At 36.3% G+C, this 16,416-nt stretch overlaps 2 long non-coding RNA genes across 51 annotated transcripts in view; one reads left to right on the plus strand and one right to left on the minus strand.

Moving 5' to 3' along the window:
• The first annotated feature begins 222 nt into the window (after positions 1–222).
• Positions 223–3,494, plus strand: LOC127848755 (uncharacterized). Its single transcript, XR_008034744.1, has 3 exons — positions 223–297; positions 806–899; positions 3,329–3,494. It is a non-coding gene; the product is annotated as an uncharacterized LOC127848755 (long non-coding RNA).
• Positions 3,495–13,333: 9,839 nt separating this feature from the next.
• Positions 13,334–16,416, minus strand: part of LOC127848750 (uncharacterized) — a 37,838-nt gene continuing 34,755 nt past the window's right edge. For all 50 annotated transcript variants that reach the window (XR_008034722.1, XR_008034720.1, XR_008034687.1 and 47 more), the window contains 3 exons: positions 16,063–16,132; positions 15,568–15,625; positions 13,334–13,713 (listed from right to left, as the gene is read on the minus strand). This is a non-coding gene — a long non-coding RNA (uncharacterized LOC127848750). The remainder of the gene's footprint in view (positions 13,714–15,567; positions 15,626–16,062; positions 16,133–16,416) is intronic.

Here is a 16,416-nt window from a genome sequence, read left to right on the forward strand (position 1 = left end):
ACTTAATTAATGCAACAATTATAATATTTTGAACACAATCATGTCCATTTATTTATTAAAAATACATGGTCATAAAAAAACAAACTTAAAAAGCTTTTGCCCGTAAATTAGGTAGCACCTATAATCATATTATCAAAGTTTCGGTAAAAAGTTTGGCGCTAGTTCAACGCGCATCGTATACAGCCTCATAACAATAGACTGACAACCTTTTGGGTAGTAAAATAGTGGTAGCAGTACACGGTAGGAAGCAGAAATATGCGAATTGGCCCCGGTCAAAAAGTGAAATATTGGGAAAGGGTAGGTTTCCATGTCAAATTTGAGGGTAATAGGTCTTATTGTATCCCCAAATTGCATTAAATCCTGAGAATATGACCATTTTCAAATGCGAAACTGTGGGGTCATGACCTCTTGTTGTTGTTGTGTTCTTTGTTACTCAGGAAGGAAAACTGCGGTAGGCATATTGTATTTTGGGTTCTTTTTAAGCTGGAATCGCTAGTAGGATCACGCTGTGAAGTATTGCGCGAAAACCACCTGGTTACGTGGTATTTATTCATGGTTTGATGGGTTGTGCTATGTTTTGCGTGTCAAAATATCATTCCAAAAGCAGGCTATCATTTCCATTTCATTCGTCCCCAGCCACTTTCGTACATGGTAAAACGTTTATTTTGAAGGCACTGTTTGCGGCCTTGCAATTCTTTCACTTTTGTCAATAGTATCACCTGTACAGGTTCCATATGCTCTTTTTTTATCTTAAATGTAAGTTTCAGACTACTTGTGTGCAGTGAATGTGTTTTTATGATTGCAGGTTCATTGTTTTTTTAATTGAGCGTGGTGGAGATCAAGAAGGCGTCCGCGGCTCCGAGAGAGTGTGTGTCTACCGTGGTCTGCTACCTTAAGTGGTAAATGACAAATTTTTGTTTACACAGCCTGCCTGTGAAATGTATTTTTTTAAGCTTTTGCACTAACGTGCAGTGTGAAAATGGGCTTTTGTGAGCTTAGTTTTCATAATTTGGATGTAAATAACTGATCTGAAAAAGGGAGGTAATTCAAATATTAAAAAATGGCTATTTTCAGCTGGAATCCGAAAAAAGCTCTTACAGTGATTTCGCTGTCCGACATCCAGTTTGTTATTATTTTATCACGTTACTCTTACTGAAACATGTTATTTGAGTATTTCTCATGTTCTTATTGTCTTATGTATACTTGAAAAGTTGTATTAATGTAAGAAAAGGAGCCAAATAGACAAAAATCAAGGAAATTAGCACCCCGAAGGCTGAAAAATCAACTATTTTTCTCAAAAATTAGGTCCAGACATGTTGGGAAAGGTATCGGCGGTGCAAGTAAGATGTATATAAGCATGAGCAGAGTGTTTAAATGGTTTCCACAAGGTTCCAGGAGACATTTAAAGTGTGTCTCTCTTGGAACTCTGAAAGCATGAATTATCAGTGAAATAGGAGTAAAGTGTCACTTTGGGTTAAGTGTTTGGTGTGAAGAAAGACATTTTTTTTTGCAAAACAGTTGATTGAAAACAGTCTGTTTTTGCTAGGAATTGTCTAAAATTCTAGAAATAGATGCTTAAACAGTTATGAAAAAAAGTACTTGGTGTCCTTAATTGGTAAATGACAAAACAAATGTACACAGTCGGCCTGTGAAATGTATTTTTTAAAGATTTTTCACCACCGTCCAGTCAAAAAATGGGCTTGGATGAGCTTAGTTTTCATAATTTGAATGTAAATAACTGATCTAAATAAGGGAGATGGTTTAAATATTGAAAAACGGCTATTTATGTTCCCCAGACTATACTGGGGGACATATTGCGTTTGCCTTGTCTGTTGGTTGGTCCGTTGGTTTGTTGGTTAGCGTCAAACTTTTACATTAATCATAACTTATGCAATATTAAAGATAGCAAGTTGATATTTGGCATGCATGTGTATCTCATGGAGCTTCACATTTTGAGTGTTTAAAGGTCAAGGTCAAAGTCATCCTTCAAGGTCAAAGTTCAAGGTCAAAGGTCAAATTTTGCAGTATTGAAGATAGCAACTTGATATTTGGCATGCATGTGTACCTCATGGAGCTGCACATTTTGAGTGGTGAAAGGTCAAGGTCATCCGTCAAGGTCAAAGGTCAAGTACAAAGGTCATATATATGTGGTGGGTGTACATAGTGTTTCACAAACACATCTTGTTTCAGCTGGAATCAGAAAAAAGCTCGTAACAGTGATATGGCTGTCCGACATCGAGCTTGTTATTATTTTATCAGGTTATTCTTACTGTTTCATGTTATTTGAGTGTTTCTTATGTTCTTAGTGTCTTATGTATGCTAAAACAGTTGTATTAATGTAGGAGAAGGAGCAAAATAGACAAAAGTCAAGGAAATTGGCACTTCGCGGGCTGAAAAATCAACTATTTTTCTCAAAAATTAGGTCCAGACATGTTGGAAAAGGTATCTGCTGTGTAAGTAAGATGTATAAAAGCATGAGTAGAGTGTTTTTAAAAAGGAAACATGTTTGAAAGGTGTCTAAGAGGTTCCAGGAGAGATTTAAAGAGTGTCTCACTCAGAACTCTGAATGCATGAATTCTCCGTGAAATAGGAGTAAAGTGTGCACTTTGGTTTAAGTGTTTGATATGAAGAAAGACAGTCTATTTTGCAGTACAGTTGAGTTAAAACAGTGTGTTTTTGTCAGGAATAGTCTACAATACTTGAAAAAGCTGCTTTTGCAGTAATGAAAAAGAATAATTGGTGTCCTTAAGGTAGCAGTACACGGTAGGAAGCAGAAATATGCGAATTGGCCCCGGTCAAAAAGTGAAATATTGGGAAAGGGTAGGTTTCCATGTCAAATTTGAGGGTAATATGTCTTATTGTATCCCCAAATTGCATTAAATCCTGAGAATATGACCATTTTCAAATGCGAAACTGTGGGGTCATGACCTCTTGTTGTTGTTGTGTTCTTTGTTACTCAGGAAGGAAAACTGCGGTAGGCATATTGTATTTTGGGTTCTTTTTAAGCTGGAATCGCTAGTAGGATCACGCTGTGAAGTATTGCGCGAAAACCACCTGGTTACGTGGTATTTATTCATGGTTTGATGGGTTGTGCTATGTTTTGCGTGTCAAAATATCATTCCAAAAGCAGGCTATCATTTCCATTTCATTCGTCCCCAGCCACTTTCGTACATGGTAAAACGTTTATTTTGAAGGCACTGTTTGCGGCCTTGCAATTCTTTCACTTTTGTCAATAGTATCACCTGTACAGGTTCCATATGCTCTTTTTTTATCTTAAATTTAAGTTTCAGACTACTTGTGTGCAGTGAATGTGTTTTTATGATTGCAGGTTCATTGTTTTCTGAATTGAGCGTGGTGGAGATCAAGAAGGCGTCCGCGGCTCCGAGAGAGTGTGTGTCTACCGTGGTCTGCTACCAGTAATACAAGGCAATATGGCGACCGTTAGCCACGAGGCCTATCTTACGGAGGAATCCGAGATAGCCGATGTATCACGATTGAAGTGAATTGTGTGTGGTGTTAGGCTACGTTGTAAACAAATGTAGTTCCTTGTATCTAACAACTTAATGTCATATTGATATCATAAAACTTAAAGATTTGCAATTCAATATGATTAAAATTGTAATTAATAACGCTCGACACTTTGTTACAGAACGATATTCTGATTAAAAAAAAAATGATTATTTGATCAGCGGTTATTTTTGGAACGCAGAGTAATACACTGACCTTGGTTACACTACAGTCATTATCAAAGTACGACAAACACTCGTGAAAACTTATTTTGTTTAAATAAAAAAAGTTTACTGAATAAAAAGTGGGATAAATAGAATAATAGGTCAGTGTTGATTATAGATCAGATTTATCATGCTCGGCACGAAAACGAAAAAGCACTCGCCAAGGCTCGTGCTTTTTGTTTTCTAAGCCTCGCATGATAAACCTGATCTATAATCAACACCAACCTATTATTCTCTATATAGTTTATCAGGTTGCAAATGTAAATAAGTATTTTATGTTTTGTTATTTATTTGTTTAAAGCCAATGTCCTTCAAATGAGTAATCGAAATGGCATGTTTTCATTAAAATGTCTATTACAAGGATTTATGAACTACATATTAACTGTAATCGATAAACGATTAGAAATTGTGGTGACATTTTAGTTTATTTATATACAATAGATAAAAAAAGATCCATTTAGCATTGCTAAACACTATTCATATTATATTACATGCCATGTTGTAGCCTTCAACGCTCACGGATTCCATGAGTTGTCAAATTATACCAATGCGTTTCCTTCTGTGATCTTCAACGAAGGCAATGCCTACAACCCAGCTCTGGGCACTTCACAGCTCCTGTGGACGGGATATACTACTTTACTACCCAAATGTGCTGTCAGGCCAATAGCGGTTTTTCCTTTTTCTTTGAAAAGGCAGTGAAAACATGACGCGTCTAACAGCTACCGTGCAGACAGAAAATGCCTTTGCTGCATGTACATCTGCATCCAGTTCTGTGAAACTGACCAGGAATGAGCACGTGTGGGTGAAGATGAACGGCCAGTACACAACAACACAATTATATGAAGATGCAATGACTTGGATTAGTTTTACTGGAATGTTGGCCCAAGAGCTTTAATAAAGTCGTGAATTTTATATGGTTCGTTTGTCTCGAGAAAGTCCAAGTAGTGTTTAGGATTAATATAGTCTGGTACCCGACCCATCGCTCTAACACGAAGTCATAAGTATAAAGACACACATAATGTGCCACGTCGTTCATAAAACACTTTTATTGACCATTATTTTAAAGAAAAAAATCACTTTAAATACAACTATTTAATGCAATTGTGTTAACAAAATATTTTCAGACATGTTGCTTTATATTGTATGTGTTGATATCCAACACGTCATGCAATCACCTGTATTTGTTACATGTATTACAAGTGTTCATATATAACAAAACATAACTCAAATGGCAACTGAATGGGGGTGCTAAACCTGCATCTGACAAAAAATCAAGGCGATGAACTTTAATGATGCACATGTAGGGTGTATGCGATATTTCAGTTTAAATGCATTGTAAAATATGGTCCCTATTCAACTAGTTCTCTACTTCTTATTCAGACCGAATAAGCAACTGTTGCTTTGTCACTAAATGACCTAATGCCGACGGACCAAACGTTTTGGTAAATCTCAATGCATTTTCAACAGTGACCTCCAAAATGCCTGCGCTCGACACTACGCAGCTCCTATGGATGGCAAATACCATTTTACTGTCCACTTATGTTCTTACCTCGGACTCAGTCTTTACGTTTACATTGAAGTAAGCCTTTAACAATTAGATACGTATTACCACGCTTGTGTAGTCCCTGCGATTTACTCGCAGGCGGTACTGGTTTTATGCTGTTTGTACATAGCCATTTTCACTTTGCCTCTGAGTGAGAAAGGGATAAGCAAAGGAAGCATTGACAGAAAGACTCGTCTGACGGCTTCATATCAATACAGTTATATTGGCCTCCATCTCAGGGAAGCTTAACAAGAATAAGCACGTGTTTGTGCAGCTTAAAACATATCGGTTCATGTTTATGAAAAAATAACTGTTGAAATATGTTTACTTGAACGGTGATCAAAGAGCTTTAATGAATTCGTGACCTGTTTATGGATAGTTGTTTTCCCTAAAAGTCAAAATAGTTTGTATAAATCATAAAGTCTTGTATAGACCCATCGTTATCAAAACACAACGTCAGTAGTTGCAACACCCAATAGATAAAACCTTATTCTTAACACAACAGTTTTAATACGAAGATTCATTTCGAGCATTGTAATATCTGTCCTGCATGCGTTATATGTATTCTTACTTTGTAACAATAATAATAATTCAAATTGATTTCGAATTGGAGAGAGACGTGTAAATTCGTAATAAATGATCCGATGTTGAAGCCTCGCCGTATATGAGACACTACGAGAATCATCCGCTTTTAAAAGAACTTATTTGTAACGAACGATGTCGTTTCTCAACATTCCAATCAAAATAGGTTTGTATTTTATTCTTCAGAATTAAGTTAGTTATTTGCTTCATTATTCTCTGGTAAATGGCGTCGTACAGAAGAAAACGAAGATTTTCGAAAGAAAGAACGACTCTCAATAAATCTCGTTGATAGACAATCAGTGAAAATCACATTAAAATCGGAATTGCAATACACAAATTTCAATATGAATCCGAAAGCAATATAATTTCAAGATGGTGAAGGAAGATCGCCTTGCCTGGTAAGATAAGTAAAATGCGAACAAAAATCGTTAACTTCATTGACGGTCGGTTTGATCTCGTGTTTAAGTATCGTTTATTGAAATTCAGTTAACAACACTGCCAAAGCGCTAACTATAATTGAAAGGAAATACGTGGAGCTGCAATGAAATATTGCCAGCATATTGTACAGTGATCGCAGAAAAATGTCGCGTAGGATGGAACTGACCCCTAATTTATGCTCTTAAATTTGCACCCTTAGTAGTATGAGAAGTAAACAAAGGTTGTTTTGTGTTAAAATTAAATGACGCGTTAATTTCTATTTCTCGTTTAACATGTTCGTGTAAAATTAGTCAGCATAATTGTCCTCCCCTCGGGCATGATTCTCCACCACAGCCCCTGGTAAATAAATCCGTAGAAAAATACATATTGCACTCAAAGGGAAAAATTGTATATGTCTTAAAAGGCCTGGTCTAAAGAATGTTTTGCATTTCCATTTGGTATCGCACTCATAGCAGCGTCGTAGCCACGCTGAAGCACGGCGAATGAGCAGCCTCGCTTTCGACAGACACATGACAATCATAGTAATAACGCCGAATAATATCACATGCCTCAAAGACATATACATGTACATTTTTGCACTTTTGTGTAACTACAGCCATAAATAAGACCAAAAACAAAAGAACTGAAACTGCAGTTTGCACGCCTTAAGCGTTACAATTTGTAATAATAATCCACTTGACGTAATTTACTTGGTTGCCTTGCCGCGTCAGGTCGCCGATGTTCAAATGCCACATAAGAAAGTGTCCTGTGTACTCTATAAAAATGTAAACCCACAATTCCAAATTATACTTACATAACTGGTTACCATGGACAGACAATTGTTGATTCCAAAAATACCTGATGCGGATTTTTTTCGTGTAAAAAACATGGTTTGTATTGATTTCTAAGAGAAATTCTTGGTAATTTTCCGTGCGAGGTTAACATAAAAATAAAACCCGAATAGGTTTAAATTTGCCTCTAGTTACGCTTCTGAAGAATTTTGATCCACCATTCCTCAGCTGTGTGCCCTTGAACATACATTACAAATAAGCGGGGTTTTGTTTGAGTTTGTGTTAAAGCTCTATATGAAGGATCATTTTAATAAAATCCTTTAATCACGAAAAAAATATACATGTATTACTTTTAATAAATGTTTTTACCAAAATCTTGACTGTTAGTGTATTGACGATACGTCATCTCTTCAAAATAACACCACGCGATTTAAATGTCGAAAATATGAAGTGTGAGTGTTTCGAAATCATGTCCCTCCACGATTGGGGCTGTATTATTTTAGGACACGGATAGCTTCCTAAAGCTCCTATTTATTTTACTCGATTGCATTGTTACATGTTAACCTCTTATTGAATTGTATTATGAAATGTAAATTAATGTGGTATTCTTTTCATTCACAATTCATAGAATTGCATGTTTTGTTCTGTTCGTAACAGTATTGTTACTGTCTTTGTATACATCTTAGAACCACTTGTCAACAACGATATCTGTAATGGACTTGTGTCTACTAGACGGTCTTTGCGAATTCAAGCGTGATCAGTAAATATTGACAAACATAAAACAGTTATATTGAATGCGTAATGAGAATCTTGCATCGGAGCAATATTTATGATATAAATGGATCGTAAAACGATTGCATTAGCTTTCATGGAAGAATGCATACTAGACAGAGGACCGAGAATCCACAACAAGTAAAAGGAAATTGCATAACAAGGGATAATATACACTGACACTTAGTGCTTTGTAATAAAAGTAATTGAGATTGAAAATTGCACGCAAGGTAAGATTTGTTTAATTAGGCAATGTTTGTCATTGTTTAATGACAAGATCATACGTTTTTTTCATTTTGTTGTAATATAAAGGAAACATGAAATCATAATATGCATGACATTACTAAATCGCGTTAATATATGTTGTTGTTGTTTTTTTAAATAAAAAAATGAACTAATTTTTCGGTGCTTCTGTTTACATGTTTCGCGAATTCAATTATGCCACACTAGTACTTTTTTAGGATAAACAAGTATCTTTGTCTGTTATCGATTCCTGTGTTAAAACACACACATGTTGAAACGTAAATTTTACGGATCGAAAGTGTTCAAGTTGTTACAGACGTGAACTTAAAATCGCTCATGCCGAATGTGTGGCATTCGTCTGAACAGTTTCATAGAATAAAACAAACACGTTTAAGTTAATTTTTTTGTACTTTACAACGATTACTACTATTCATTGTAATCTTTGTCATCAACTTGTCACCATCAGCATCATAACTCGCATGTCACTGACAGCACTAACACTGTTCAGACGAAAGCCACATATTCGGCATGAGCGATTGTCTGTTACAACTTTAACACTTTCGGTCCGTAAAATTTACGTTTCAACATGTGTGTTTAAACACAGGAATCGATAACAGACAAAAGTAAGTCTTTATCCTAATAAAGTACTAGTGAATCCGCAAAACATGTGAACAGAAGCACCGAAAAAGTAGTTCATTTTTTTATTTAAAAAAAAACAACAACATATATTAACGCGATTTAGTAATGTAATGCATATTATGATTTCATGTTTCCTTTATATTACAACAAAATGAAAATAACGTATGATCTTGTCATTAATCATCTTTGTAGCATAAAAAAGACATGTTTGTCCATAAATTTTTCATAAAAAAAACTGAACGGGGCGGGGATATTTGTATATATAGCTTTTGTCAAAAACATTGTGCACACATTAAACTTCGAAACTTTTGTCCTTATGATATTAGCGCGGAGTTAAAACATGTTTCTGGTCCGTTTGCAAAGGGGCGTGGCCTTTTTTCTAAAATGGTCATAATAAAACCAAGTTTATGCTCTATTAGATTCTTTTCCCAATCTTCGTGAAACTTGTTTTGAACATTAAAAGCTTTGTTGAAATAATATATCAACCGAGTTAAAAATGGCTGGATGTAGGCGGGGTTATTTTCCTTATATTGATTGAGTGAAAACTTGTGTTATTCTAGAAATCACATTACAAATCCAATCTTCATGCAACTAAGACAGAAAAATTGGCCTAATCATAGCTTTGCCGAGTGAACAATTGTTGTGGTTCGTTGAAAAGCATTACCGACACGGGCAGTGAAGTTTTACTACAAATGCGGATATAACCATGTTTAACTCTAAAGATATTAAATCTTCATCAAATTTGGTAAGTCGATCAGTGCTAATGATAAATCGGCCGTGTTTGACAATGGTTTCGGTACGTTTTAAAGAATATACGCCAGAGTTGATTGTGCATGCGAGAAAGTTGATTGCGCATGCGTCGTGCCTACTAACAAACTTTTTCAACTCTCGTCAAAATTTATTATAAACACTTATCTTAGACTTCAAGGGATTGTTTTCTTAGGTTTAAATAGGTAGTTTTCATTAAATGAGAGGTTGTTTCACTGATTCATTGGCTACTTGCCTCCGTTTCTGGTAGTAATAACACTTTCGTGTGCATTACAGATTATTTTTTTCCAGTGACTGTGACCTTCGGAAGCCGCCATTACAGACTTGTTTTGAATTATGCATACAGGTATTTTGATTCATTTTACAGCGTTCCTGTTTCTATCCTTGTTTACTTACAGACCAAGCAGAAGCCTACCCAACCACCCAAGGCCCACAGTTCGTCCAAATAGTATCCAGCCGGGAAATGTTCATATTTATGGTTGTTTACTGAAATTTAACAAGTGGCATATTCCACAGAAATGTACTAGAACTTCATCATTGATGTACTTATGTATTTTGCTTCTTTTATTTTCTAATGACATAGAGACAAATCCAGGCCCCGAATACCCATGTGGTTCATGTGGTACTGAAGTTTTTGAAAATGATTTAGCCATACAGTGTGACACATGTTCTCAATGGTTCCATATAAATTGTCAGAATGTTGATTCCAACACATACAATGACCTTGTAGCATTAGATGGGTCTTTTTCGTGGATATGCTCGATATGTGATTGCCTAATTTTTCAAGTGGCTCATTGCACTCGTTGTCGTCTCTCTCTCTTATCACAACAGTTTTCAACCACTCAATGATGTTACTAAGACCAGATGGAATACAACGCAGACGGCCACCAAGCCTGGGACACAGAAAACACCATTTAAACAGTATCCAAAATTTAAAGTTATATGTGTAAACTTTCAGTCCATTGCTAATAAAAAATCTGAATTCTATGCCTTATAAGATCATCATAAACCAGATATTGTTGTAGGTACAGAATCCTGGCTTACTGAAGATCATAAATACTGTGAAATTTTCCCAAAGTTTTTAGGGTACACCCCCTCCAGAGAAGACCGATGCAGCAAAGGTGGAGGAGTTTTTATTTTTGTGATAGACACAATTTTGGCAACTGAACAAAAACAGCTAAAAACTAACTGTGAAATACTCTGGATTAAAATTCATTTAACCTCATGTAAACCTTTATATATTGCTGCATACTATCGACCGAAAGAAGCTGACGTGCAAAGTTCGGAAGAATTTAGTTCTAAATCTCTAGAGCTAACCGCCAACCTGAAAGAAAATTTTTGGATACTCGGAGATTTTAATTACTCAAAGCTCTCCTGGGATACAGAACACAGACCCACAATAAAACCTGGATGTAGTAATGTAAAACTTTATGATGACTTTATTGACTTGCTTGCAGATTTCAACCTTACTCAAATGGTGACTGAAAACACAAGAGGAAACAACATCTTAGACCTTTTCCTGACCTCTAATCATACTCTTGTTAACTCTGTAAAAACTCTTCCAGGTATTTCAGACCATAATATTGTATCTTTCATTTCAGATCTAAAAGTAAAAATAGCAAAACAGAAACCCAGGGTTGTACCGCTGTATAGAAAGGCAGACTGGGATTCTTTTAAAACATACATGCAAGGAGTGAGTGACAGGGTTCTTGAAAAAGGTGAAAGTACCTCGGTAGAAGAACTTTGGTCAATTTTTTCAGATAAAATATCAACTGGTATTAAACAATTTATTCCCTCAACAAGGGACAAAATTGTCACAAAACCAGGTTTTCATTGTGAAAAAAAATCTGATAAAGGGAGAAAACTGAAACTGAACTTTTGAAATGACCAAAAAAAATTAACCCCCTTTGTAAGTTTTTTTTTTTTTTTTAAATATATTTTTAGTCGTGGCGACCTTGACATTGGAGATATTGACGTGATTCTTTCGTGGGACACACCGTCCCATGATGGTGAACAAATATGCCAAATGATTTTAAAATCTCACAATGAATGACATAGTTATGGCCAGGACAAGCTCATTTATGGCCATTTTTGACCTTTGAACTCAAAGTGTGACCTTGACCTTGGAGATATCGACGTAATTATTTCGCGCGACACACCGTCCAATGATGGTGAACAAATGTGCCAAATGATTTTAAAATCTGACGATGAACGACATAGTTATGGCTCGGACAAGCTCATTTATGGCCATTTTTGACCTTTGAACTCAAAGTGTGACCTTGACCTTGGAGATATCGACGTAATTATTTCGCGCGACACACCGTCCTATGATGGTGAACAAATGTGCCAAATGATTTTAAAATCTGACAATGAACGACATAGTTATGGCCCGGACAAGCTTATTCCGCCAGCCCGCCAGCCAGCCAGCCAGCCCGCCAGCCAGCCAGCCCGCCCGCATTCGCCAATCTAATAACCAGTTTTTTCCTTCGGAAAACCTGGTTAAAAACTATAGGTACAAGAAGATCACTACCATGGATTACACAACCGATAAAACGACTAATGAGAAAAAGAGATAACCTTTATTTCAGACTTAAAAACAATGGAACACATAAGACCAGGAAAATGTTTCTCAATATTAAAAACCTTATCAAACGAAATACTAAAACTGCTTATAATAAATATATCGAGTCCATTTTAGGCATTGAAGACCCTGACGCCCAAGAAGACAGATCCAACTTTAATTCGAAGAAACTGTATACTCTCTTAAAAAACTCCAAACAAGACGCTCAATGTATATCTACTCTTTTTGACAATGTTTCAGGAAAATCAACATCTGTGAATCAAGAAAAGGCCAATGTTTTGAAGCAACAGTTCCAATCCGTTTTCACAACTTTGTCCCCCCTTACCCTATCTCAATCATGTCTCTCTTTTTTCAGAAATCTCAATGGAATTTCATCTTCATCTTTCAGAAAATTTCCAACGATGCCAAAGATCACAGTCAGTGTCAATGGGGTGCAGAAGTTGCTATCCAATCTTAAACCAGACAAGGCAGCAGGTCCAGATAACATCAAACCTCTTGTTCTTAAAGAATTAAGTAAACAAATTTCTCCCATAATAACACTTCTTTTTCAGAAATCATTGGACTCCGGAATTCTACCAAAAGTATGGACATCTGCAAATGTAATACCACTGTACAAGAAAGGAAACAAAGAAGACCCAGCAAATTACAGACCTATCTCTCTTACCTGTATTTTATGTAAATCCTTAGAACATATAGTTTCCTCAAACCTTTCAGCTCACTTCAATAAATAAAACATACTTTATGACTTACAGCATGGCTTCAGAGAAAAGCGTTCCTGCGAAACACAACTTCTACAACTCATTGATGACATGGCACGAAATATGTCATCTGGACAACAAACCGATCTAATATTGCTTGATTTGAGTAAAGCGTTCGATAAAGTGAACCATCTTAAACTGCTTTTCAAATGACAGGAACATGGTGCGGATAAAGATACTCTCTCATGGATCAAATCATTCCTTATAGGTCGTACTCAACGTGTTGCTCTAGATGGAGAATTATCATCCGAGGTATCAGTGACATCTGGGGTACCACAAGGGTCTGTGCTTGGTCCGTTACTTTTTCTTCTTTATATAAATGACTTACCTAAATCTATTACTTCTCAAGTTCGCTTATTTGCAGATGACACTGCCGTTTATCTAACAATCATTAATATGCATGACTGTCATACTTTACAAGAAGATCTAGATAAACTTATGAAATGGGAACATCTTTGGGACATGGAGTTAAACCCAAGTAAATGCCAAGTTTTAAACATAACCAGAAATAAATCAAAATTCTCCTTTAATTACAAACTCCATGGACAAATACTAGAAACTGTTGACAATGCAAAATACTTAGGTGTGGACACCTCAAAAGACCTTTCCTGGAACACCCATATAAATAGAATTACAAATAACGCTAATAAATCTCTTGGGTTTTCTACGCAGGAACATACAGACAAGAAATTCCAACATTCGCCAGCTGGCATACAAGACAATAGTTAGACCACAGGTTGAATATGCTTCTTCCGTATGGAGTCCTCACACTTTACAAAATATACAAAAAAATGAAAAAGTACAGCGTTGAGCAGTCCGCTGGGTCAAGCATAATTATTCTCCATATGACAGTGTCACCTCCGTGCAGCAGGAACTTGGTTGGCAGACCCTACAAGACAGATGAAATGACACTTAATTAATAATCTTTCAGTGCTCCAGATAACATGCGTAAAGGCGTAAAAACGAATTAAATTTCTTAAATAACGATTTAGATTTAAAATCTTTGCGTAAAGTTACGCATTGAAAAAATAAAACACGAATTCGAAATTTTCGAACGTGCGTAAAACTTCCAGTAGCAAATTATATACGGCAAACATTTCATCCCGGTTCTGACTCGTTTAGGCGCTCAATTAAAACTACAACTTTAAGTTAACGTCACTCAAGCGTTTGCTGTGAGGAAGAGCCACACCTAAGAACGGTCGAAAAGCCAAACGGTCTCGATTCTGTTCTCCTAGTATTGCAGGCGAGTCATTACTGTTTATTGTACCTTTTTGATTACACTTATCGTATATTTTATATACAAGTAATATACTGTATACCTATGCTAAATGTCATTAAAATTAAATGTTAAATATAGTTTTTGATACATTGTATGACTTTAACAGCGACCAAAAGGCCATTATGACCTAAGTCGAAGTGTCAGTGTCCGTTTTACATCAAAAATCAAAATGGCCGGAGAAGGAAAGCCAGGCTTTTCCAAGACTATAAACCAACAAAAACAATGAATAAAAAAATATTTGGTAATATATTGTTAAGAATTAATTTTATAAATAGGGGGTAAAATAAGAATTATTTTTGAAAATAGGGAGTAAATAAGAATTTGACCAAATTTTTATCTGGAGCTCTGATCTTTTTCAAAATTGTTCAAGGTTTAGTAGCCGTGCCCCTGCCATCATATATCGAGCGACCCACCAGATTCACTCGTCACATGCAACCCCTCTCTTTCAGACAAATCCATACCACTGTAAATTATTATAAGTTTTCATTTTTCCCAAATGCTATTGTGATGTGGAACAACCTACCTGCCACTACAGTATTACATCCTGATCTTGGGTTTAAGCGGTCCCTGCTTTTCCCTTCTGCCCTTTGAACTCCGAGAGACATGTTTTTATCAGCTTTAACTTTAAATCACTTCACCATGCATGATTAATCGAACATACTTTTATCTTTCTCACTTATTCACTTTTAACACTTTTATCTTGCACTGACTGCGCACCTGTCAATAATACCCGCAAGGGGAGTTAGACAGTATAGATAGATAGATAGATAGATAGATAGATAGATAGATGGATGGATGGATGGATGGATGGATGGATGGATGGATGGATGGATGGATGGATGGATGGATGGATGGATGGATGGATGGATGGATGGATGGATGGATGGATGGATGGGTGGATGGATGCATGGATGGATGGATGGATGGATGGATGTATGGATGGATGGATGGATGGATGGATGGATGGATGGATGGGTGGATGGATGCATGGATGGATGGATGGATGGATGTATGGATGGATGGATGGATGGATGGATGGATGGATGGATGGATGGATGGATGGATGGATGGATGGATGGATGGATGGATGGATGGATGGATGGATGGATGGATGGATGGGTGGATGGATGCATGGATGGATGGATGGATGTATGGATGGATGGATGGATGGATGGATGGATGGATGGATGGATGGATGGATGGATGGATGGATGGATGGATGGATGGATGGATGGATGGATGGATGGATGGATGGATGGATGGATGGATGGATGGATGGATGGATGGATAGATCGATAGAGTTAGCGGCAGTTTTCCTTAAATGGATTAAGTAACACATTGATAACACACTAGAAGTCATATTTGTAGTCCAATGTTCTTAGAACTTGCTCTGAATTTTTGTTCCAATAATATCTGAGTCGATTTCGAAACATGTCGTATGAATTAAAAACCTGGGTAACTTACTAAATTTGAAGAACGCTCTTGTTAACAGTCTAGAAGTCGCATTGCAAGTCTAATCTTCCTGAAACATATGGTCAGAACATTTTTCCCAATGATATCTCAGTCGAGTTTGAAAATACAATATGCCTTGAAATTATTTATTCGTGTTTCATAAAGTATGAAAGTTTGTAACAGGTCTATAAAATTAGTTTTGTGTAACCAATTTATTGTATGTAAGGTGGTGTATCGTTTGTGACTAGTTCGACACACAGAAGTTCCGGTTTATGGTGCTTGGTTTTATGGTCACAATATACCAAAAGATTTCCTTAACAAATTCAATGTAAAACCGACAACTTCAACGAAAAATAAAGTCAAACTTTTGCGCGTAGACACCCCCATACCCATACATTTTCTTAAAGAGCATGCCAAGCCGAATGGATTTTTACAATAAAAAAGATAGGTCATGCAGTATGTAAGAAAGAACTCGACGCGAATCAACGGTCACTGTTTTAAGGCCACCTTTTCACCGGCTGATCTCCAGTTGATGAGTGTTTTCCGCCATCTGTCAAAATCTCATGTAGTCTCCAACCTATAAGTAAACACTGAATTTGTAGTATACAACAATGTTTTCCCTACCACATGCACACAGAAATATTCAAAAATAAAGTCATGGCAAGTGCCCATACAGAGAATTGTGTCTTCAAATATATGACGTTCCATTCTTTAGAGGGTATAGCATTGAACACAAAAATGATTTAGTATATTGTAACCTAAAGGAGAAATATGTTCTGATTAAAATGTGTCTTTATTGCATATTATTATCTTTCTATTCATATTGCACCAATATATTAAGTTTGGCTGGATTATCTGTCC

Source organism: Dreissena polymorpha, chromosome 10 (genome assembly GCF_020536995.1).
Source record: "Dreissena polymorpha isolate Duluth1 chromosome 10, UMN_Dpol_1.0, whole genome shotgun sequence".
Classification (NCBI taxonomy): domain Eukaryota; kingdom Metazoa; phylum Mollusca; class Bivalvia; order Myida; family Dreissenidae; genus Dreissena; species Dreissena polymorpha.